General features: G+C 38.9%; 2 long non-coding RNA genes across 15 annotated transcripts in view; one reads left to right on the forward strand and one right to left on the reverse strand.

Annotated features, from left to right (window-relative positions):
- LOC119717711 (uncharacterized) overlaps positions 1-18456 on the forward strand; it is a 29113-nt gene extending 10657 nt beyond the window's left edge. The window contains exons 3-5 of the long non-coding RNA XR_005267825.2: positions 9742-9999; positions 17137-17203; positions 18322-18456. This is a non-coding gene — a long non-coding RNA (uncharacterized lncRNA). The remainder of the gene's footprint in view (positions 1-9741; positions 10000-17136; positions 17204-18321) is intronic.
- Positions 1-23627, reverse strand: part of LOC106018641 (uncharacterized) — a 245013-nt gene that overhangs the window by 27708 nt on the left and 193678 nt on the right. For 11 of the 14 annotated variants that reach the window (XR_011811246.1, XR_011811247.1, XR_011811243.1 and 8 more), the window contains 2 exons: positions 23074-23161; positions 314-20130 (listed from right to left, as the gene is read on the reverse strand). This is a non-coding gene — a long non-coding RNA (uncharacterized lncRNA). The remainder of the gene's footprint in view (positions 1-313; positions 20131-23073; positions 23162-23627) is intronic. The other 3 variants (XR_011811236.1, XR_011811241.1, XR_011811244.1) reach the window with 2 other exon arrangements.

Below are 23627 nucleotides of genomic sequence, written 5' to 3' on the forward strand. Positions count from 1 at the left end.
CTTTTGGGACCCATTGAGACAGACAAACAGGGTTGCGTGCGTGTTTAATTAGGAGTATTTGATAGCATTCTTTTTTTATCAGGCATCTCAACATTATTTCTTAATTTGATTTCACTGTACACATTCTTCAGGGCTCTTCATTTATTTTGATAATAAACGGGCCAGTAAACTATAAGCTTTATCTCCTAAACCCTAGAGTTAAGCATCATCAGAGACATGGAGTCACAAGCAAATTGGATTGAGGGAGGCCTCTTTGGCCCCCATTTCCTACTTCAGTTTATGTTCAGATAAGTGGAAAATGTTTGCTGCTAACCTCAGTGCAGGTCTTCCAGTTCACTGCACAAGTGATACACTTCCATAAACCTGACGATGCAGTCTGTGATCTATGGAAAGAGAAAGAGGGCACTGAGATGAACTCCAGATGCACCTATTTGTTATGCTGTGGGCTCTGGAGGCCTAGCACCATGCAAAATAGCATTTCATAAGTCTCTTCCCGGGCCATTGCATGAGACACTAGCAGTAACATCGCTAAACATGCTGCCTTTGCAGAGAAAGCGTCATCTGGCTTCCCACCACATCAAACATGGAACTGATCAAGAAACTGTCTGGCATTGCAGGATAAGCCTTCTCCTCCAGTGAATAAGGTTACAACACAGATGCATGAGAATGTTTTTATCACAAGCCCATGCTTTTAAACAGGTTATTAGCACAGCACCAGCAGGGGGCCAGAGAAATGAAGACTTGATTTGTTCATTCAAATCAAATAATTATTTACAGCCTAAATGATCAAACTCTGCACTTTAAGAAACAAAACAAAACAACAAAACACACGCTACAACAAAAGAAACTTTATTCTGCCTGCTTGATGTTAAATGGCAAAGCAGCACAGGAGTGAAAATATCCTGAAGCCCTATATCATCTTCATTATCTTCACTGGTGAAGTGAGTGAGAGCGTGGAGAGGTGTGAAATTCCAGCAGAGAGAAACATGCTGTTTTAAGAGGAAGTGCTGACATGAAGGCTACAATTAGACAAAAAATGACTGCTGACATTTAAAAATCATTACAGAGAGGAAATTGTGAGTGTAATTATGTCATCATTGACACTGTTCAAGTGTGCTGATGCGTTTTTGCTGATCAAAATCAAGTGTTTATATTTGTAAATAGAATGCACTTAGCAACTCTATCAATGGAAATGTTCTAGCCAAGAACTAAGGAAAACTGAGCCAAGTCACTTTGACAGAAACTTTTTTTTCTTTTCCTTGATTTCCAGTTGTTTTTATTTTTATTATTATTATTATTGTTTGTTTTCTTTTAGGATCATTTTGCTAACAAGATTGTTTCTTGTTATTGATGACTTTGGATGACTGATTGGGTTTTGTTTGTAGGTGTTTTTTTCATAAAACAATAGGAATGGCCATTCTGGAGAAGGCCAAAGGTCCGTCTTTCCAATGTGTATTCTACATACAATAGTGGTCCACAGTTAGATGACTACAGAAGATATAACAGAACAATAAGAACATATTAGCCACACCAAACTCCCAGCTTCCAAGATCTGCTGCTCAAGGACTTCCCAGACTGCTCAAAACCATCAGCATAATCAAGTCTTTTTGACTGGGTTTAGATATAGTCTGATTCTGGAGTCAGTACAAATGGAAACATGATGTCAAGCAGGTGGCAAAATATGTAAATGTTATCATTTACTTGGAGGAGTTTGTTGACTGTGCTAATACTGAAGTCTTGGCACTGCGTTACTTATCACAGTTCTGCCTTAAGCACTGTCACAAATCTCTTACCTATGACATATCATTCAATGACAGGGAAAAGCAACCAATCTATGATACATACAAATGCTCACTTCAGAGGGGACAAAATATATGGAAGTGTTTGCGTATAGCTGATTCTCAAAACATTTTTTATTTTTTAAATCTCAGAGATCTGGGAGATAATATATAAGTGCACTTTATGCACATGAAAGCAGACATATTTACAAAGGCCCTTGAGGAAAGTAAGAAAAGGTCTTGTCTTCTGCAATGAAATGTCCACAACAAAATATGTCTTGAAATACTAGTGCTCCTGAGGATGGCATTTTTTTCGCAGTATTCTGGAACATGTTTATGTTGGAAGTTAAGAAAAAGACTAAAAGTATGAACAAGATAAAGGATGCTTAATAACAAGACACAAACATGAATATTGAATGTCAACTATTCTGGTTAAAACTCCCGCTTCCTCAGTCCACATCTACACAATTTTAAATATCCCCTTAGTATCTCTTTGTTAGTTTTATAAGAAAGAAATACGAGTCTTGGTTTGTCTTTTTTTTTTTCTTTTCTTCTCTCTTTTCTTCCTCTCTTTATTGACTTTGCCCTTTGGAAATGGGATTTTTCACAATCCACCTGTTAATTTGCTGGGTGTCCTCCTGCAGTCAGCTTGTGTGGGTTTTGGTTGTTTTGTTTTTCTGACACTGGCTCCATCAGTTTCCATCAGTGTCATTGTTTCCTAGATGCCAAAAAATATATCCAGTCAAATTGTGTCAGAATAATGTCAAGCAACTCTATAGTCACCACATCAGCAAAAGAGCTGCTTTCATAATGTCATTTTACAATTGGAGGTATACTGTAATTCATTTTTAGAGTGATAAAAATTTTCATGTCAAAACACAGGAGTCTTTGTGACATTAAAAGTGTAGAAATCAGTAGTTAGATACAAATCTGTAGTGTGTATCTTGGGAGAGGCCAGTATTTTGAATGACTGCGTAATACATCAGGGAATAGTCAAGAAACACACCTGTGAAAAAGCAGGCCACAGAAATATAATTTTATAGAGCACAGTTTAGGTAGCAAGACAAATCAGTACCAACACACAGATCTGTACACTCTATCCAACTGAGAGGAGCGCAGCACCAGTTCCAGATTTCACCCAGAAAGCAGAAATGGAAGCTGTGAGAAGTCCTCTGGTGCATCCTCAGCAACAAGTCAAATCTCCATGGTCTTTGCTTTTAGCTTTAATGATGACTGTGTTTTGCTGGAGACTTTATTTTAATTAAGACAGTAATAGGCATTCCATAACTTCCCTAAGAAGTTGTATCCATCTACACTTCCAGAGACCTTTACCTGAAGTCTAATTTGAATCTCCATTGACATTAACTCTTTGAATACCTACCCTGAAGTTCTTTTGATGGGACAAATTTTTAAGTTTTTGTGCTTAACCCCTAACAGAGCTACTAGCCTCTATAACACATCAGTCTAGATTTTCTGTACTTAATCTGACAGGCACAAGTGCTGGTCTCAGGGTATTGCTGGGTCCTCCTGCTCATGCAGAAGGAAACAAGCACTTTCCCAAGTGAAACTGCTTCAGTACTGAAATTAGAAAAAATATCGCAGGCAATAAAAAAATGCAATCTCTTGGAGACCAGAGGGACACAATATTCCATATAGTTTATGATTCCATTACAAAACAATTTCTCAGTCTCTCATTTGCCAAGACATTGTCAATATAGCATGATGCTGCTGCTCTGATAACCCAATTCTGTAAGCTGCCTCCATTCAAAGCACAAAGGTACTTTTTACAAAAACAAACCAACCAAAGAAACCAACCTCAGAGTACTCACCGCAGTGAGGCGTGAACTTCAGAAGCTACACCAAGACTAGGAATTTTTTCCTAGTCTTCAGTATTTTTATTCTTGCATTATGTATTTTTAACAAAGCCAATGCAAATAGCAAGTATAGTGACAGTATTCAGAAGAGTGATTCTATGGAAAGGCATTGGTTATAGCAGTAGGTACATATAGCAGTACAACGTTGGTTATAGCACAGAGACTAGGTGGTACCTACGAATGCAATTTTATATCACTTTGTTTTAATGACATGGAATGATCTGCCCTGACAGCTTTCAGAGAGGGACCAAATTTTAAGGCTTTTAACCTTTGTTGTGAATAACCATCCATCTCAGTCTTCTTTTCTCATCAGTTATTGAAGTAGGGAATTTACCAACACACCTAAACAAAACAAAATGATCACTAAAACAGTGGAGCTCTACCTCTTGACGTTACTGCAATGTAAACATCAAATAATGGTAACAGAAATGCGGGTTGCGTGATTTTAGTAAACCAAGTGTAAGAAAAATAATTATTCCAATCCATTCTACTCTGAAAGGCTTCCACTGCACGGCAACAGAAGTACATTGCTATAAGTGCCACCATAGTAATCAGTCTCAAAAACTTTTAGAATCTCTCAGTTCCAAGAATGCAATACGTTATTTCTGCTATACGATGAATGAAATAAACATATGACCAAGGTATAGATGGAAACATGCAACAAGTCTGAAGGCCAGGCTGAATAAAATGAGAACAATTTAAATGGAATAGTATGATTTATCAGCTAAAGATTTTCTTCTGTAAAATATGTTCATTCTCTTCCTCCAACAGTCAAGTCTAACCAAAGAGATCAGCAAATCTGAAAATGTGGGAGCAGAGTAACAAACCGGCACAGAATGGGAAGAATAGAAAAGATAAGACGCTATCCAAATTTGATTGCAAGGAAATCTTTTGCTTCTCAAAATACTGCTAATTAGCATTATTTGCTCAGGCTTTATTAGTTAAATTTCAACTGTTATGCCTATAAAATCAATTGTGCTGCCTATAAACCTGAATTACGTTGTTACTTGGTATACCTTCATGAACATTTTGCAATGCCTCAAATCAATGAAATGTTTTTCTATTTTAGAGTAAGTCAGAGCTGACAACACTGAATGTAATGTACTATTGGTGCATTTTAATGTAACTGAAATAATTACAATCTTTTATTTACTGAGTTTTAAATAGTAGTATCCACAAACCAAAATATCGCAGTATTTGATTTAATATGATTTTAATACTTCATGCAACAACTGCTTCTGGTTAAACAATTGGCATTAATTATGCATGCATGAATCATTCATAAACCAGGGTTTTATATCCATCACAGCATCAAAGCAGGTTTAGACTTACAGACACAGATCCAAGGGAGATGGTATAGTTCCAACCTGCAGTTGGCAAAAGCAGCCCTTGCAGTCAAACAGATTGGGAGGCTCGGATGTTTTAATGCCAGGGCATTTGTAAACCTGGTAAGTTCACCGTGCTCAGATAATGTAAGTCAGTGTTGTTTATAGACACCGAAATATGACAGCTAAACGTCTGTCTTCTCTTAGCATCAGTTCATCTGCTTCTGCTTTTAATGAAGTGGTGAAAATAGACATTGGCACCCCTGGTGAAACTGGTGCTACCAGAGACTGAAAGAACGGTAAGTCAGCCTTAGGAGAGGGTACTGGGCAGTGGTAAGGCTTTAGCTTAAGTATCAGGTCCAGCCTTGAACATGTCCTTCACAAAGAGGGAAGTGAAAGGTGAGAGTGCTACCGGGAAAGAGCTCTGAGAAGAACCAAACATACAGAAAATAAAATGAAAGCATTATATTGAAAAAGTAGAGATAATTAAAGTGCAGAAGAGATGACTGGGATAACAGTCTGCACAGAAAAGGCTAGTATAAAAACAAATTAATTCCATCTCCATGTGCTCAGCAGGTAACGAGACAAGTAAGAGCAACATAACTGACAGCAAGAAAGACTCACGCTGGATGTTAGGAAAAGCTTTCTAATCATAAGAACCAGCACACACGTAGCTTGCTTTCTGGAAAGCTACAGAGGTGCTGCGTTGTGAAGGTTTTAAGGACAGGCTAGCCTGACACAACCAGAAATGAAGTAGATGTGCCAGGGCCTATTCTGGGGCAGTCCTACGTGACCTTTCATGCCTGCAGCATCTTAAGCTTTGTGGAATGTAGAAAGTGCTCCACACTCCTGCTAACCTACACGTGCTTGCAAGGACTGGCATTCGGTAATTCCCTGCAGCTCCTGCACCCTAGGTAGAGGTGGTATTTCTGCCGTCTGTGTTTTGTTGCGGCCATACACAGCTTCCAAATGAGTAAGCTGAGATGAGGCACCTCCCTGCCTGGGGTGCTGCTGCCACTGATCCGATACATACAGCTAGTGTACAGCTCTGGATTATATTATTGAAGCACAGCTGTGGTAGTGACCTTTTAAACACCTAAATCCTAATTGTACTTAGACCTTACCCATCAAGTTTGTGGGCCAAAATATCAAAAGGCCATCTTTCTGTGAGCTTCAGTGATGTCTTCAACTAAATTTGAAATATTTCCCAACAGAGTGTCATGTGAGAAAGTCGGTTTACCCTCTCCTCACAGTGAGATAAATCACAAGTGATGCCACACAAAGATGTATGGTCTTAGACCATGACAAAAACAGAGTAGATGAATGAGCTTCATTAGAACTTATTTGTCACTGTAAGAGGGTGGGACACTGAGATCTTTTGCAGTCCTGGTTGTGATTGTCTTGAAAATGTCCTTTTCTTTCCAGTTTACACTTGGAAAATGGGCAGCATGCCCTTCAGATATGCCACTCCACAAAGCAAAGTTCACACAGGGCTTCAATGTGACCCTGGAACTGATTTATGTTGTGTGTCTTGTGTCTATTTTAAGACTAGGATCTTCCTTACTCTACCTTACAACACTCCGCCAAATTCCTTTCAGAGGTGCATTAAACAGACTACCTCTTGGGCTACTAGGTCTAAGGAGTAAGTGAAATTAAAACTGACAAAAATAAAAGGAAAAATAAATTAATAAGAAAGCCTAAAAATATTTTAAAAGTCATTTCAGAACAGTATTTCAAGAGGCAAAGTACAAATTTGCAGAAGAAAATTCATAAGCGGTGCTAAGAATTCACCTACATCTTTCTTTCTCTCTTAAGAGAGTGCCTAACTTCCTGCTGAGAAGAACAACTCTAGAGTGGATCACAGGAAAGACCCACCAACCTACTGCTGGTACTGGCTAGGTGATGCATTGCTTTATTTCACAGCAGCTGAACATCTCTGCCTTCAATGGCCTGTTTTCATCAGTCACTTTGTGCAGGAGGTTTTAGAAAAGCTTTTCAAATCACCGTAGAATAAGTAGGAGTATGCCATGGGTACACTTGTAGTTAAAACTAGTAAGTATTCCAGTTCAATTATGAAATTTAAGCTACAAGTGCTGCAGCTGAAGTTTTCAAAATATGCTCTCAAAATAAAAAGTCCTCGCTAAATGCCTCTTGAAAGAGTAAACAGCCAGCACAGCTTTGAGCTTCACTTTGTGCTTCACTTGCAATAAAGTTATCTGACCCAGCCTCACACCTCCCAGCCTCTAACTCTGCAACAGGTCACCACAGCATAGTGTTACATGCTATAACCTTGCCCTGCCATTCACACTTGATGTGGTCACGGCTTGATTTCTAATGGCGTGCTAGGACTCCTGGCCAAATTTCATTGCTAACGGGGGAAAAAGTCAGCCTGACAAACTGTGTATTTCCAGTGCAATCAAAGGAAGACAGATTTGCCTTTTACTCCAAAAATATATTTTTGTATGTACACGTTCATATGTTTGTGTATATATATGTATAAATATATACACTCTCATATATATGTATATATCTTGCAAGATGAAGGCTTCTTTATGTGGCATTTAAGACTTATAGTGTCCTGAGAGAAAAGCAACCAGCTGCAACTCAGCCAGTCAGTTCAGTGAGAGCACAGCGAGTGAGCCATTTGAGATACATGTACATGATCTTTCAGCTGCACAACATCCCGTTCATCAAATGATTCAAAAATGGAATATGTAAAGGTGGGAAAAACAAGCTGCAGAAGCAAGAAAAAAACAATTAGCAGAAAAGCTTAGAGAAGAAAAAAAAAAAAAAGCCTGAAAAAATCACCACATTATCATTTCAAGTTCCTAGAGCTGTCCCAGCTTCCTTTAGGGTGATCACAGAGCTAGGAAATTCTTTGTATTAGAGCAAGAGTATGGAAGTCTTCTAGTCTCCTAATTAGGCACTGATAATTTAGCAGGGGACTGCAGGATTCAAAGTATACAAGGTAGCACTAAGCACAAAGTTGGCTTTATATCCTTTGCCCCACACCCTTGCCCCACCAAAAATTTCAGATATGACAAGCCTCAATTTTAGGAAAGAGGCTGTTATAGTCTGCAAATAGTTTCCATCCTGGAAGAAGACGCACCCAACAGAATTTAAACAATGCATGCTGCAATCTCAGTTACAGTGGCATAAATTAGGATCAATTCCACTGAGGTCAGAACAGTTATGCCAGCGTGAGACACATGAGGATCGAGACCAATTAACTGCAATAGAGTTAATTCTCATCTACTTTACCACAAATCAGAATCTGGTCCCTGGCTTTCAGTTGGATTCAGTCCATGTAGTGGGCCAAATCTGCCTCTGAATTTCAAAAGAATAGATATTGAGAAACTGATTTTATTGGAACTATTCCCAGTTACAGTACTGCAACTTCTGGCCCAGAGACTACTCAATGTCCAGGCACTGGGCTGTAGCCAGCAGTTGAGGTCCCTTCGTGCTTTGGCCCAGGTGGACCAGAACACTCAGAGCCCACCCTGCAAAAGCATTTCTTTGTCATTTGTGGTGCTGCAGGTCAGACCTATTTTTGATCACAATTATTTCTCACGTGGATGAAGGCGGTAATTCCAGAAATAAAGCAGACATGTGGAACACACTCATCTACCTAGTTCCTCTCCCACCCCCAAGAATATTTTTTTGACTTGTTAACTACTGGAATTTGATCTTCATGTAATACAGGAAAAGTGTAACAGCGATACCAACGACCTTAGTAAAGTGCAAGCTGTGAATAGCCCTGGTGAAGCGAGCAGCCTGAAAAGAGATAAATGTTGGTATGCCAGCTGTTTGCTTCTAATGCAGGTGAATAGCTTTAGAAATACTTAAACCAGTTGGAGTGCACTCATCTCCAATCTTCATTAATGGGAAAAATAAAGAAGAAAAGTAATAAATCATAAGAAGTGCAACGACCACATATACCAACATTTAACAGCAAAGATTCTTCCTTCAAAGTTTTGCTGCTGTCTCTCTAGACTGAGTACTCCTCAAGTTTCCTTCCTGCCTGGTTACACATGAATTTCCATTGTGCACCTCCTAAAAGAAGACCATGTCTTTCCAGAGATGAGGAGGTGGTACATGGAAACCTTGCATTGTCCAGGAAACTTCAGTACTGTCTGGGTGTCACTAGCATTACCTGGCACGTTTTTGCCCTCTCTAGTGGTCTTTTTCTGGTCAGTCAATATAAGCAATACTCAAGAAATTTGCAGGACTGTTCCTCAGAACAACTTTTATCAAACTACACTTCTCAGGCTACAACTTCATAATTGACAGCAGTTCTTGTGAGGCCATCTAGACTCTTTAAAATGTTCATAAATAGCAGCCTTGAAACGAGAAAAAAAAAAAAAAAGTTTTAGGCTTTTGTTGTTTGTTTTTTAGTTCAAATGTGTAATTGGGGAGTATGAAGACTCTATTGTCTCAGCTTAATGATTAAAGCTGGAAAAAGCAATTTTATGCATGGGTATGGAAATGCCTCATACCTCCTGAAGCGTTTTGTACCTCTCCTCTCAACATGCAGTCCTTCTGGAGGATCTGGACTCGACCTCACTTTGCATCTTTCAGCTGCATCCCAAGATTACACACTGTGATAAATATTTTTCTAGAGATGCTTCTTATAAATGGGAGTTACGTCCTTCAGCAAGGCCTCTGCAGGGGTGGTGAAGGGGAAGAAGGATCAGAACAGAGCAGGGAGAAGGATTTTTCACACCAGCGGGAGTGAAAGGTCTGTCTGAAGCTTTCCCCTCACAGGTTTTAGGAAATACCAATGGCAGGAGCAGTGATTTAGGCAGGAAGAGAAGGAAGAAGCCTAGCAAACAGCCACAGAAACACTGGAGAATGGCATACAATTTAAATTGTCGCTCATGGAGAAAGAAGACTGGCCTACTTGATGGAGAGGAGAACGCAACACCAGTTGAAGGATCTGGGGACTGTCTGCCACCTCTTCTTCCGCATGGGTGAAGCAGCTCTGCAGAGCTGGGTGCTCTCCTTTACAGTAGTTATCATAAGGTAAGTGAGAAACATAGCTGTATACGATCAATTCCCTATTAAGCATTCTTTCCTGTTATTTAAAGTTGAACTGATGCAGAGCTTAATGACTCATGCTTTCTGACAAATAATATACCACACAAATGAATTTCAGAGGGAGCGGTACACTTCCTGAATTTGAATGGAATTTAGCAAATAGACCCAGATGAAACAATGCAGAGAAAAAAAAAATAAAATGTCAAAACACTTCATTTTAGTATTTTCAAAATGGAGCGTTTCATTCTAGAACTGCCAAAACACTTCCATTTCAAAACAAAGACTTTTGACTGTCATTTTTAAATTGGCCTAAATTTAAAAAGAAAAAAGCTTTGAAATGTGTGAAACAGCCCAAGACCAAAAATGAAGCCACTCCTTTGAAGCTGAACTAAATATTTTGGGTTGAACAAAAAAAGATACTTTTCCTGATTATTTTTTGTTTTGCCAACTTTTTCTTTTTAAATTTGGATTTGAATAAAACCAAACTAAAATTCTGAAAAAAAATATTAGTTAGAATATTGACCAAAATTTCATATATTGTGAAGCTCCAGCTTTAGGTAACCTAGCTCCTAATACGCCTCTTGGAGTTTAATGGAGCAGTCAGGCCCATCACTTCCAAAAAGCTATTAGAGCATATTGATTTATTTTTAATTGGAAAAGCTGAAGGGATTTCTTTTTATAATGGTGAAATAACAGAGGTTTCATCTGAAAACTCCTAGTCAGAAATACCCCTCTAGCCACGTAAATGGTAGACTTAGGTGATCAGGGACATCGCTGTGGTGCTGCATCAGAATGAGCGCCCTGCTGAGCCCGATCCTGGCACCCAAACTGCCTGAGCATCCACGCTGCCCTGGCTTGCTTGCACTTGGGCCTTGCCTTGCACGAGGAGAGAGAAAGCAGCTCGCATCTAGATTCTGCTTCACACAGCATTGCTGCCACGTGCTGCAGACGTTTGGCCACAGAGGCTCCTGTCCCTACCTGAGTACAGCCATGTAAGGGAGTAAAGATGTGGCACTTGTGAGCCCCATCACAGAGGGCATGAAAAATGAAGCACCAAGCTGCCATTCTCCCGAGAGGTGCAGCAGCAGCTCTCCAAATCAATACTTTCAACCAGAAATATTTGGCTTGCAGGTGTTTGGCTTTCTGATGAATAGCCCTAATTTTCTACAGAAAGCAGATACTTTTTTTTTTTTTTTCTGGAGAAAATACTCTCAAAAAATTCAATTTTCCCTTTAAAGAACAGATGGTGATAGAAAATTTTTAACCTATAAGATGTAACAACACGCATGATTTTTCTTCCCCAAAACAATCTTTTCTGCATACCCATTGAATTGCTACAGAAAATTGCACTAAATGTCACTGGCTCTGAGCCGAAAACATTGCCTGCTTTTTCAGGCTCTAACAACAGATTTATTTAAGATGTTTCCCTGTGTGAACCTTGCTTTTTCTCATATTCTCAGCCTATTAGAGGAAGGCCAACATACCACTGTATTGCGTCTTACTGGATATGGTGATCATGGCCCCATGCCAGCCAGCTGAAAAAGAAGGGTGCTCGTAAAGACCTGCAGGCACAAAGAACACAGAACAGGTCACCAGGGTAGAGCAGTCAGATCTGGTAGCTATCTTAGAGGTACAGAATGATCAGCAAATGTTTAATTACCAATACACGTGTGCAGAATTTCTAGAAGGCTTTTACTTACTCACTTCCAAAAGGAAAAAAAAAAAAAAATCATCTATGTCCTGAATTTGCTATGATTCAGTCAGCGAAAGAAAGGAAATCCAGGGTTGGAGATCGCCCCCTCCCCACTGTCTATCTCAATGGGTTACCTTCCTTAATTTTACCCGACTGTGTCATATTGTGACCAAATATTGGAGGCTTGATCCTTAACTTTGAAGTTTTTCTCTTTTGTGGAATCAAGCCCGAACCACAACATTTTTGAAAACGCAGTGCTTCACTGTATTGAATGCAGTTTTCTCTGTGAGAGTAAAACCAAACAGCTTCTACCCTTCCAAGGGATGTTTTTTTAAAATTGTCTTTAACCATTTTTCTTTGTGTTCATATTGGCACTTGATTAAAACTGTAGGACATCTGATTCAAAAGATTATTTTCAGAAGACAAATAAGGAAACTTTAATGATTTTTCTTCAAATATCTCCTATCATTTTTTATAAATTCTTTCCAGTTTTGGCTTGACATTCTAACACACTTCAGGATTATCTGAAAGCTAATTCAAGTAATACTTTACTTTGGCCCTGCTTTCTATTATTTTCATGTGTCAGTATTAATTGTATTTAAGTACTCTCTTCAGGAACATTTGAAATAAAATAGAGGTTTTAGAGATCAAAATCAAATATACACATATACATGCGTATACACATATGCATAGCCGTCAGAAATTACTCCTAGTTGCAATGTGTGTTCAACTAGCCAAATACAATAAACAAATCATTCATTACTTTGAAGTTATAATGACCTTAGTGATAACTTCCTGAATAAAGAATGCAAACTCTAGCCACAGCAAAACTTTCTGAAGTTTAATTAAATATTTTAATAGAGTTAAGCCTTATTCAAGAGAACTCCACAGAGAGAGGTTTCAGTGGTTTATATGGAGGAAAAGAGATTCCATATCAATAAATACGTTGACATCTACCAGGTAAAGTGTTGTAATATTCCTCTGGGTGCAACTTCTCTCCCACTAACGTGTTGGACAGTTTAGATTAACACCATATGCCCCTTAGTAGAATGAGCTGGAAACCAATGTAATAGTGTGAATTCATTCCATAGTATTGTTTTCCCAGCATTTCCAGTATCCCCAGGTTACGGGCTGATGATATGGGCAGAATAATGAAAGAGGAGAAAAAAAACATGGGGACAGGTGGAAGCACAGAGCGAGCAGAACCACCGGGAGGAAGAAAGGCAGGAAGAAAGTTACGGAGAAGTTATGGGAACTGAAGAACAGGTTGTTTTGTGTGTTGTTTTTTTTTGGTAGAATAAATAGACAAGGGGGATTGCCCAGTGATGTTGAGGATATGCTGGTGTTCAAAAGTGATGGCAGTAAGTCAGAAAGGGCAATGGCTCTTCTGGAGATGTGGTAAAGACAATGGATAAGATGAATTATTTCTACATCTAGAGATACACAATATTGAGTGGCATCACCACCACAGGCAGATCTGGTGAGAGAGAAGAATCAGGCAAGCAGGAGCATCAGAGAAGTTACTGCTCACTCTTAGAGGACCAGAACTAGGATGTGTCCCCTGTGCTGCTCCTAATGCTGTGTCACTACGTAAAGCACAGTAAGGGAAACGAAAGGAAGTAAATAACTTGCCTTTTAAGTCTATGTATCAAAAATTATTCCCTGACTCTCTGTTTATACTGTAGTTTTCTTTGCAGTCAGGATTAAAGTTTGCTTATTTGTAGCAATTTTATTAATCTAAATAATCTTTAAAAATTATTCATTTAATTAGTAGCAATTTGTATTAATTGGGGTGATAGGCCTAGCCATTGATTAACCTTGCACAATAGGTGTATGTGCCTCTCCATCAGCAGATGAGTTACTGAGTTACACAGACATGGACTGAGCTTCAGATGGGACTCCAGAAAATTGACTCCAAACAATGTCTATGGATTGGCTTCTTTAGATAAAGGGCAGGGATGAATGCTCTGTTATACCAGAGGCAAACATGTTTTGGTGGGGAAAAAAAAAAGGCAAAAAACCACCACCACCAAGTGGATAGCTTCTTTTCTTCATAGACAGACATTTAAAATTTCTTTACATTGTTTGCTAAGAGGAGCTCTGGGCTGGTCTGTTATTTGTGAAAATGGCTCATTCTTTTTCTTCATGGCTTTTGTATTTGAGGACCTATGATTAATATCAATATTCTTTTCTGTATTTCATGATGAAATATGCTCCTACTAGTGGAGAATGCTGGAGTAAACAGCACCAAAGAATGCAAAATACTTGCAGGTGGTTATGTTGTTTTTAAATAAACTATGGGCCAGAAACATTGCAGACAGAATCACTGCAATCCATCTCTGGTAAAATAATGACAAAATACTCCTAGTTACTCAATTAAAAATACCAGAATTCAAACTAAATGTTATTCATAACAAATAGTTCAACTAGCTGAATCCATGGTGTGACAGTGACAGCTATAATGAAAATCAGTGATGCTGCAATTTATTTTTTTTGATCCTTTCAGAGATTTCATAATGCGTTTTCAATTAGAGGCAACCCAGCATTCAAACACTAAGGGACATTTCTGTGTAACCAGTCTGCTGCTGCCTGGCACCAGTATGAGTTAATCCTTGAAGATCTCAAACCCCCAATCACGACATAGCTGCAACCCCAACACTACAGGTTTTCCTGAAGAAAAGGTATTTTCAAAATAAATAATAATAAAAGAAAATAGTATACTGTCAATGAGAAGGTCTAAATAATGGTCAGAAATCCTACAAACAATTGAGAGGTGAGGAAAATTTAGGCTCAGAGCTGAATTTCACAGCTTATATGCAAAGATTTCTAAGAAATATGATTTTTTCTCAAAGCTGAAGAGAAGCAGGTATTCAATATTTTACCTTGCTTAGATAAAATGGACATCTGAGAGTTTGACTTTAATCCTAAACTAGCAGTGAAACAAGCAAAAAGAAGTAAGAAGGGAGGTGATTTCTAACTAAATTGCATAAAGCTGTCTTGCCAAAATTATCCAGTGTTGTAGCAAGGCACTGACATAAAGTTATGCAACTGAGTCAGGTTCTTGGCTGCAAGATTTCCATCCGAAGGCAACTTTCTCTTATTTTGATTGTGATAATCCTGAAGCCAGCCGGACTGTTTCCTTAGTGCATGGGGTAAGGGAAACAGCTCGAACTGTGTGTTCCTCTGCGTGTGAAGGTTTCACAGAGCATAGAGGCCTGCTTGCCAACAGAAATAGCACCCGCAAAAATGATTTATATTCAAATGGTCAATAGCTCAGGAAAGGATAAGAGATTTTCACCATAATACATAGACTAAAATTTGGAATAGGTGAGAAGAACTAATGCTTGATTCTAAATTTTGATCTGTTTTCTTTCCATTACTTTGGTTTACAATCTAAATTCTTGCTCCACAAATCTTCAATGCCCTTCAACGCCTGTGCATAAACCAAGGGGAAGCATTAAGTGCTGGTCAGGCAGAGGGCTCTGGGCTGGTGGCTCCCAAGCAGAGAAAGTAAAGTCGAATCAGAACCTGTATCTCTTTGTCTAGAAAGTGCAGGGGTAACGTTTCCAAGCAAGATTTGTATCCTGCAGTCCTAAACAATGACTTTGATCCCAGTGACTGTCAGGAATGTAACAGGGTTTGTCCCCCAGATAATGTTATATTTTTAAGGTGCATAGATATTTACATGCATAAAACAAAATTATAATTCAGTAGTAAAAGAATTAGAGAATATAACCGAGATCTTCACCATAGGAGTGGTCCCATTTACGTCAATGGAATAATTTTGCTGCGATAAGGGTTTAGAGAATCCGGCCTGTGTAACAACCATCTGTGCTCCTTGGGTTTTATCCTTAGATAACATTATGCTCTAGCAACAGAAAGAAAATGCCACACTGACAGGTAACCCAACCTATTTCCAAACAGCATGCCAAGTCACTAACTACTTGGGTGTGACATTTGACTGCAGTTGCTTTCACACTTTGATTTATTCTGCTGCTCTCATCAGTGCCCTGTTTCCCCTGTGCAAATTCCTGCAGACACGTTAGCATGGAGGCTGTCACACCGCTGGTCCACTTGTCACAGTTGAGCTCTCAGCTATTCAACCAACACCCTGAAACTGACCCCAGCCAAGGTGGCAGCTCTACACGCTACCTTCTGCATTAAATACATGGCAAGATGACCCTTACCTCTGCAGCCGCTACTACAGCATACACCAAAAACCTGCTGTTCTGTAAAAATATATCTTTATTAAGGCACGAAGTGTTGAGTCTTCTTCAAATATTTAAGTTTTGCAAAGTAACCTTCACTACAGTATATTATTACTATTATTTATACACTCAATAAGTTAATCAAATGTACTGTTTTTCCCTTGCAGATGATCAAAGGGAGGTTTGGGCCAGTCTGTAGGATCTGGCATGGCCCAGTAGTCACAAGAGACACGGTGTCTTTTTTAGGCAGCATTCTGCCCACACAATAGCAGCAAATCAGTTTCACTCAAAGAATTCATGGTGCAATGCTGTAACTGTTTTGTGATCAAAGTACTGCAAAATCATGATGTAGTTTAGTATTTCTGTGTGGCACAACATGTCAAACTTTGTTTTCATTTTTTTAATTGTTTAACTTGCAAGTCAGAGAGACTTTTTCCTAAAACCAAAGAGAAAACTCCTTTTGCAGTGAGTGGTACAGAGGTAAGATAAGAAAACCCATCAGCAACTTCTGCCAAAACATATTCAAGGTTAGCATCACAATGCTTGGCTTGTAGCACATCTTTATTAAAGACAGGCTTTCTCAAGAACTTGTGCAGTGAATTAGATTTCTAAAAAAGCTAAGAAATAGCTAAGAAATGAGACGCCTATGAATGGAGTGGGACTTAGGCACCTCTGTATTTGTTTCCCCAGGGCCTTCCCAGATATAAACATTCTCGTGGAGTCTCATATTTTATATGGTGGGAGAGGATTTTAGAATAATCAGCAAATTCTTCTCAGTCAGAGCAAGAGCTTCCTTCTCAGCTGAGTGCCCTAAGCACTTGGTCACGGGCTGTCCTGAACTGACGGACAGGCTCTTTTCCTGTTAGGGCATTTTAACCCAATCTGAATTGCTAAAGAGTCACTGACCCAGATAAAGAAGCACTGCCAAACTGATTGTGCTGGCTAGGGTGCTCCCTGTCATCTCTGAAACTGTGATTCAAGTATCTGCTCAGAGTGAAGTGAGGAATGTCTAGGGCACAGAAAGAAAGAGAGACACAGAGTACCATGGAGCATACTCCATCCCCTCAGGAGGTTCAGCTTGAGACATGGTGCCTATAAATTTGTCAGCCGATGGTCAGCTTTAAAGATTCATCCAAAGGCACCACGAGAGAGCAACGGGACAGTTATCTGTGCAGGTGTAGTGTGTATCCTCACACTGACACAAACCCTCATCTCTTGCAGGAAGATTTTTGCTGCTTCCCAAGCTGACTGTAAGGGAAAGGTTCACCAAGAAGGGGAACTGGCCAAGGTGAGTGTAAATTGAAAACACTCTATCAGCCGGAGCAAGTCTGTACAGTCAGCAACTCCAGCCAATGTGCCTACCAAGTCGTGGGGAGAAATATGGTGAAAAATTTCTGGATCCAGTTTAGTACTACTATAACATCAGCATGATATTTCAGGGATTTCAAGTAACTTCTGATCAGCATAAAGGTATCACAGCTGTTTCTGTAAATCTTCACAATTCGGCACTGTAACATTCCTCCCTTGTAACATGCCTCCTGTGAATGATGATGCAGCACAAGGCTTGCTGTCAAAACGAGATAACTCAAAACCCCTGCATGCACACAGACTGAGCTCTCACTGTCATGTCCCTGTAATACTCAAAAAGGACATAAAACACCAGGAGATAGTAACATTGACTTTCAGAGCAAGAAGGGCAGCATGAAAAGATAAAATTTTGCTAGAATTGGCTAAGCTGGACCTAGAGCTGTATGAAGCTCACAGCTTTGGCTTACCTACCCTTTAGGAAACCAACAAATTTCTGATTTAAGTTTGCTGGAAAATCAGACTATTCAAACTTTGCCACATCTTTTCCTTTGCTCATTATCAGCACTCAGTTAACGTCCTGCTGACTCTGACAGTGTAGAGGACCCGTAAGACCATATATACTCAGAATCATCACACAAAAGATTTCAAGAACAAACAAGGAAAATGACCTAGAACTGACTTAATATTCCCTACTATCTGAGTATTTCTGAGGTCATTTACCTGCACTAAAGAGATTATACAAGGTTTTCTGGCCCTGAAGGGAGGATTTGGAAGAATGAAAGACTTGGATGATTGCTGGGATCTTGAAAGCTGCAGACAAATGCCCACCAGCTGTGATCTTTGCTTTGTAAATACATTCCTCCCATCCACACGACAGCATGGCAAAGCAATCATCTAAGGTTAGCTGTGAGAGAATTACCTGTACACCGTGCTGTGCTAGGATAACAGAATTTGCAATGCTGTGTGTTTTAGATAAATCACTTTTGGTGTAAAAACTCATGTAACCATTTAAACCAGAGTTATACAGGATCATATCATGTCTGGATCAGGTGAAATTACCATACATTACTCTCTCATCCCCTTGTACCATTTTAACAGAGCTTCTTGCAGTTTCTGTGCCTAGAGAACCTTTTCCCTAGAACTCCCATTTCACTCCTGCACGTCAGGAAAGTGACTGGAGACTATCACGAGTGAAACATAGTGGCTGGTGTAACACAGAGTTCTGATGTGTCAGGTGGGTTCAGCATGTCTCTTGGAGTAATTTAGCACTCTGTGTGCAGCCATTAACACAATTAAATCCTGAAGAGGAAGGTTTTGCCTCCCCAACACAGAGTTTTGTTCCAACCTTTCTTCATGTCACACGTTCACAACCCCGTATGACCAAGAACGTGTTTTTGGAAGAACATTCTGTCTCCCAGTTGTTGCCTATGAACAAGTACTGTGGTTACCAGACCACTGCAGCAGCGTCAGTAACTAATGCCATTCCAGAACATCATGCTACTTTTTTCAGATGACTATATCATGCATTTGGCTTGTACAAAAAGTACTGTTCAGTGAGAGGTGTAGTCACTAGAAATAATTTTTTTAAAAAGAATGTTTACATTTCCTAAAAATTAAGGTATATGACATTTTCCTGTGTCTATAAAGAACACAAGGTTGAATAAAGTGTTGTACCACTAATGAAGTCAAAATCCTGTTGAAAAAATATCATAAAGCCTTACCAAATCATATTTCAGATGTTCTGTAGAACCCATCCTATTCTTTAAGATGTATGATTTGTATAAGAGAGAATTATTATTCACATCTTTTTCTGAAAATTAAAATTAAAAAAATGTATATAGATCAACAAGTTTTTCTGTATCTTTTTTACAGGAGCTGAACCCATTGATTATATTAGATGTGAATTTTTCCTTTCCTGTCCACTCACCAGCAGTGTGGAGAGCAATTCAAATCATATTTCCATGAATGTTTAGCAGCTGACTAAATCTGCTAGCTGCAGATTACCTGCCAAGAAGACACTGCAAACAAACCATATGTACATTATTATACACCTATTTACATCTAAGGAACAGTCTAGTTTACTTTTATCTATACATTTATATCAACTTTCACAGTGCTGGAACAAAGCATTTTCAACAGGCAGTTGCTTCAGCAAATAATATGCCCCCATTGCTAGCTTTTCAGGATACATTTCTTGGAGAATGGGTGGAAGCTTCCAGTAGCTTTGTCTACCATTGATGCAGCAATGAGAAGAATTAATGAGCACTGAAAATGTAGTTCAAACATAGTACAACTTTCTTCCTTGTTCACTCTAGCAATATAGACAGGATAGATAGATTCTGTCTGATCTTCCTAAGGATGTTAATTTCCTACTGATATTATCCTGGTGGGTGGAAGTAGTTAAGTACAGTCGCACTTATACTGCAGTGGTAACTTTGCTTATTGCCCCTTTTAATCCCACACTGAAAGAATGGAGCTTGCAGCATCACAGCAAAGCAGTGCTGCAGCACCACAGTAGGTGTTAAAGGTCCACATCATTCAGAGCAATGAATAGGAAACTGAAGTAGTTGTGAGTTGGAAGACACTCTGAGAAACACTGAGAAAATGAAAACTTATCTCAAGAGGTAAGTTACGCTTCTGAGAAAGTACCAAGTCCCTCCGTTGTACGTGAATAGTTGCTTTCCACCAGTTTTCTCTGTCTTGGCAAAGTTGCGTGCTCTACATCAATTCTTCTTGTGTCTCTTGTCACCACAAGATATACATCAGATCTATCTTCTGTGGCCTAACAGTTATGTTATGGGCACCAAGGATCCCTGTGTTTCTCCAAAGCAATTGTGTTAAGCATGATGGACATCATCTGCTTCGCAGCAGAAGGCGGCTGGCTCTGCTAGAGCTGTATCATGAAGTCTGGAAGGAGAAATTCTTAGTTAATGGAGGAGTACAGTAAGTGTATATCTAGATACACTAATCTCAATTTAGGCATGAATTTTTCTTCAGAACAGCAGTAAACTACGTAGAGTATATCCATACAAAAACAGTGGTACAATGACAATGTTAACAGTAGGGCATTGTGATGAAAGCAACCCAACCCAGAGACACTTATTACTAAATAATTTCTTAGCGTTCAATGGCATTCTTACTTCATAGTATTCCAGACTCAGTTATAACTCCCTGGCTCAAGGCTAAATTACAGGGAAAGATGTGACCTACTCCAGAAGTGGTGGTGGAAATCACGGCACTTGAGTAACTGCATATCCCAGTTACAGTTTCTGGAGGCTCCCAGCTACATGTATTTAATTGCCAACCTTGATTTTACCTTTAGGAAAAGTAGCTTGCATACATGCATGGTCCTACACTTTCCTGTTGCACAGGCAAGGGACCCAACTCTACCTGATTTATCAGCTAACTCAGGTCATAGGGACAGGGTCCAGCCAGCTACAGGACCGAGTCTTCTGTACAGAAATACTACAAAGTGCTGGGTCTTCTTGGTCCTTTCCCCCCACCTTGACATACAGTAGCTAGGGAATCTATGGTACTTAAAACTGCAAAAAAAAAAAAAAAAGTCTGCCAATAATAATAAAAAAACAAACAGGTTAATTGAATATGTGGTAGGAATGGGAAATAGGATTAGAGATGACACTTAGATCTAGATGCCTTTTCCAAGCTGTGGAAAAAAATAGAGCACAGTTATTTTTCCCACAGCCTGAAGACCCATGCCCTAAATGTCATCTCTAATCTTGTTTTCTATTTCTAGTGTATATTATACAGCACTGCTAGTGCCACTAAAGTTAAGGTGGTGTCAGTGTTTCCATTATAAACCCCTATTTTCAGAGGTTTGTAACTCAACCATAAGAATTTTTCTCTGGGCTGAAACTTGGCAAACAAGGTAAAGGACTGAAATATGTTTAATTTTTTTCTTCCTATAATTAAAAAAAAAAAAAAGTGGAATTTTAACAACAAAAATTTGCACGCCATTAAGCTATCATAGAAACACACAATGCACAGCATTAGAAGTGATTCCAAAAGTACTGTTAACAGCTTTTTGGAATGATTATAAGGTGGTGGGTTTTGTTGTCATTCTTTGTTCAATTGATTGCTTTTTACTTTCAAATACAGATATACTACTATAGAGGTATTTTCTCTTTTTTTTTTTTTTGTAATAAAAATAATGAATAGCTATACAACCAGTTCAAATCATTTAAGCTTTAAAACTGTTTGTAAATATTTATAGGACTGGGTCTGTAACCTGTATTTTACAAAGGCCTCCAAGTACATATTTACATGATAATATGTAACAACGCTGTATGACAGACAAATAAGTCAATAATGAGCTTTCAGGAAACTTCATAAATGTAGTTACATAGGCCAATAATCAGCAAGTTTTTCTTTCACATGAAAAGGCTCCCTGTTTAGCTAAGAAAACCTTACTCATGCAGAAATAATCAGATTTTTTTCATCTGTCCTTCCTTTTTCCATGTGTCATGGTAATGAAAACATTGTATACACAATTTGGCTAAGACAGGAAAGATATGATAAATGGCTACTAAGATTTGAAGAGCACACTATAAAATGGGAAGAATTATTTAGAGTGAGACTCTAAATAGAGTTGGAATAAGGTACTAGGTAGACAACAATATCAGAATCTGATTCTTGACTGCCATTCAAAAAAAAAAAAAAAAAAGTGGGGATTATTCTTCCATCTATCTATGAGAGATACTCCTGACCCTTACAGGAAGTGTTCTCTCTCTTTCATAATTGATCTGGCTTATTAAGTCTTAAGTGGGTAGCTACTGAAAGACCACAGAAACTACTGTGAAAAAATTGATTGAAAGTTTGTTTCTCTTACGAGAAAGAAATGGAAGACACTAATTCTGATATAGTATAGAATGAAATAAATATCTGGAAGATTTCACTGTTTTAATATGTTAAAACACAGAAAAGTGTGCACACTGTGGCCTAAATTCCAATCACTGTTCTCATGCAAGAAACATCATTGGTTTAAAAGGGACCAACAGTTTTGATCCTTTTATATCTTACTCATAGTCACAGTCTCAGCACTGGGCAGCTCATAATTTAATCACTGCAGCTTTCAGGAGAAACCTCTCGGTCTTTCAATGTTTAAGCATTAAGTTGTCTAACTTCATGATCATTGTTATAAAATAGGAGATAAATCAGAAAGGAAGATGGATCTCTCCAAACACACAGTAAACACTTGGTGAATAAAAAGGCACATGACACCACACTTTGTTAAGGAATTTACAGCAGGTGACCTGCCCCTTTTCACAGTGGCAGAAATTGTATTATTCACTCCACATAATGAATGGGTAGGTTATGCTAATCTGAAGAGGGCAGCTATCAATTGTATATGTCCAGGCCATCCCTCCTATTGATTTTGTAATTAATGATGAATTTACATTTTGTAATGGAGAAATTGCTGAGGAGGGAACTTCATGGGGAGAATAAAAATGTTACAGTAGCTTAATCAATTAGGTACAGTTGACAAATGGGTGCAGGATAACACTACAAAGTACTGTGCTTTAGTAGTGGTCAAAGACTCAGAGAGAAGATGTCACATCACACCTGTATTAATATTTCCATGGGTTAAGTGGGAATCAGCAGGACCACAAGAAAACTGGTATCTCAAAATCATGAGTCTTTGATACTAACTTGAAACCTATTTGCTTTGTTCGCCAATAAAAACATTCATAATAACATGCTAGAGGCCAAGGAGATCATTTGTCACGTGCCAGTAACAGTATTGAAATCCTTGTAGAATATCATTTTAGGTAACAAACAGCACACGTTGGGCATAGATTTAGGCAATCATAAGTGTGACAGAAGAGGTCAAACCTTCGGAAGGAGGTAAGGCGTCCTCTGTTCAGGTGTAGCCTGTGCAGAAATTTTTCTCTCACTCCCATGGCAAGCCTTTCAGCCTCTCCTGTTGCAGAAGTGAGAAGTGACAACACACATAACCAACTTAAATATTCAGCTTCAGCTAGGCAGTGATTTCTGAATGGATAACGTATGCAGCAAGTAACATCTCATAAACAAAGTCTAGAAGCCTGCTGCAAAAATGCAGCCCTTATTTCCTCAAGCCTGACTCTTGAAAATGACTGCTCCTACACATAATCTCCCCACTGACTTGACAGTAATTATTCATGGGAATGAGAGCAGTTGGCGTAACAGGGTCATGCCCAGGACATCTCCACAGCTGGCCATACCAGACAGCAAACACCACCACTTCACTTCCTGAGAAACGTTCTCCTTGCTTTTGGGTGGGCTGAAGGACTTACATTTGTATGGGGATCTCTGTAGATGTATAACATGTACAATTTTTGTTTTAATTTCCCTGTTGTTACTTTCCTGGAAATTTAAGGCAAAACAAGACTTTCAGAGTGACTAAG

The sequence above is a fragment of the Anas platyrhynchos genome, chromosome 9 (genome assembly GCF_047663525.1).
Source record: "Anas platyrhynchos isolate ZD024472 breed Pekin duck chromosome 9, IASCAAS_PekinDuck_T2T, whole genome shotgun sequence".
NCBI lineage: Eukaryota > Metazoa > Chordata > Aves > Anseriformes > Anatidae > Anas > Anas platyrhynchos.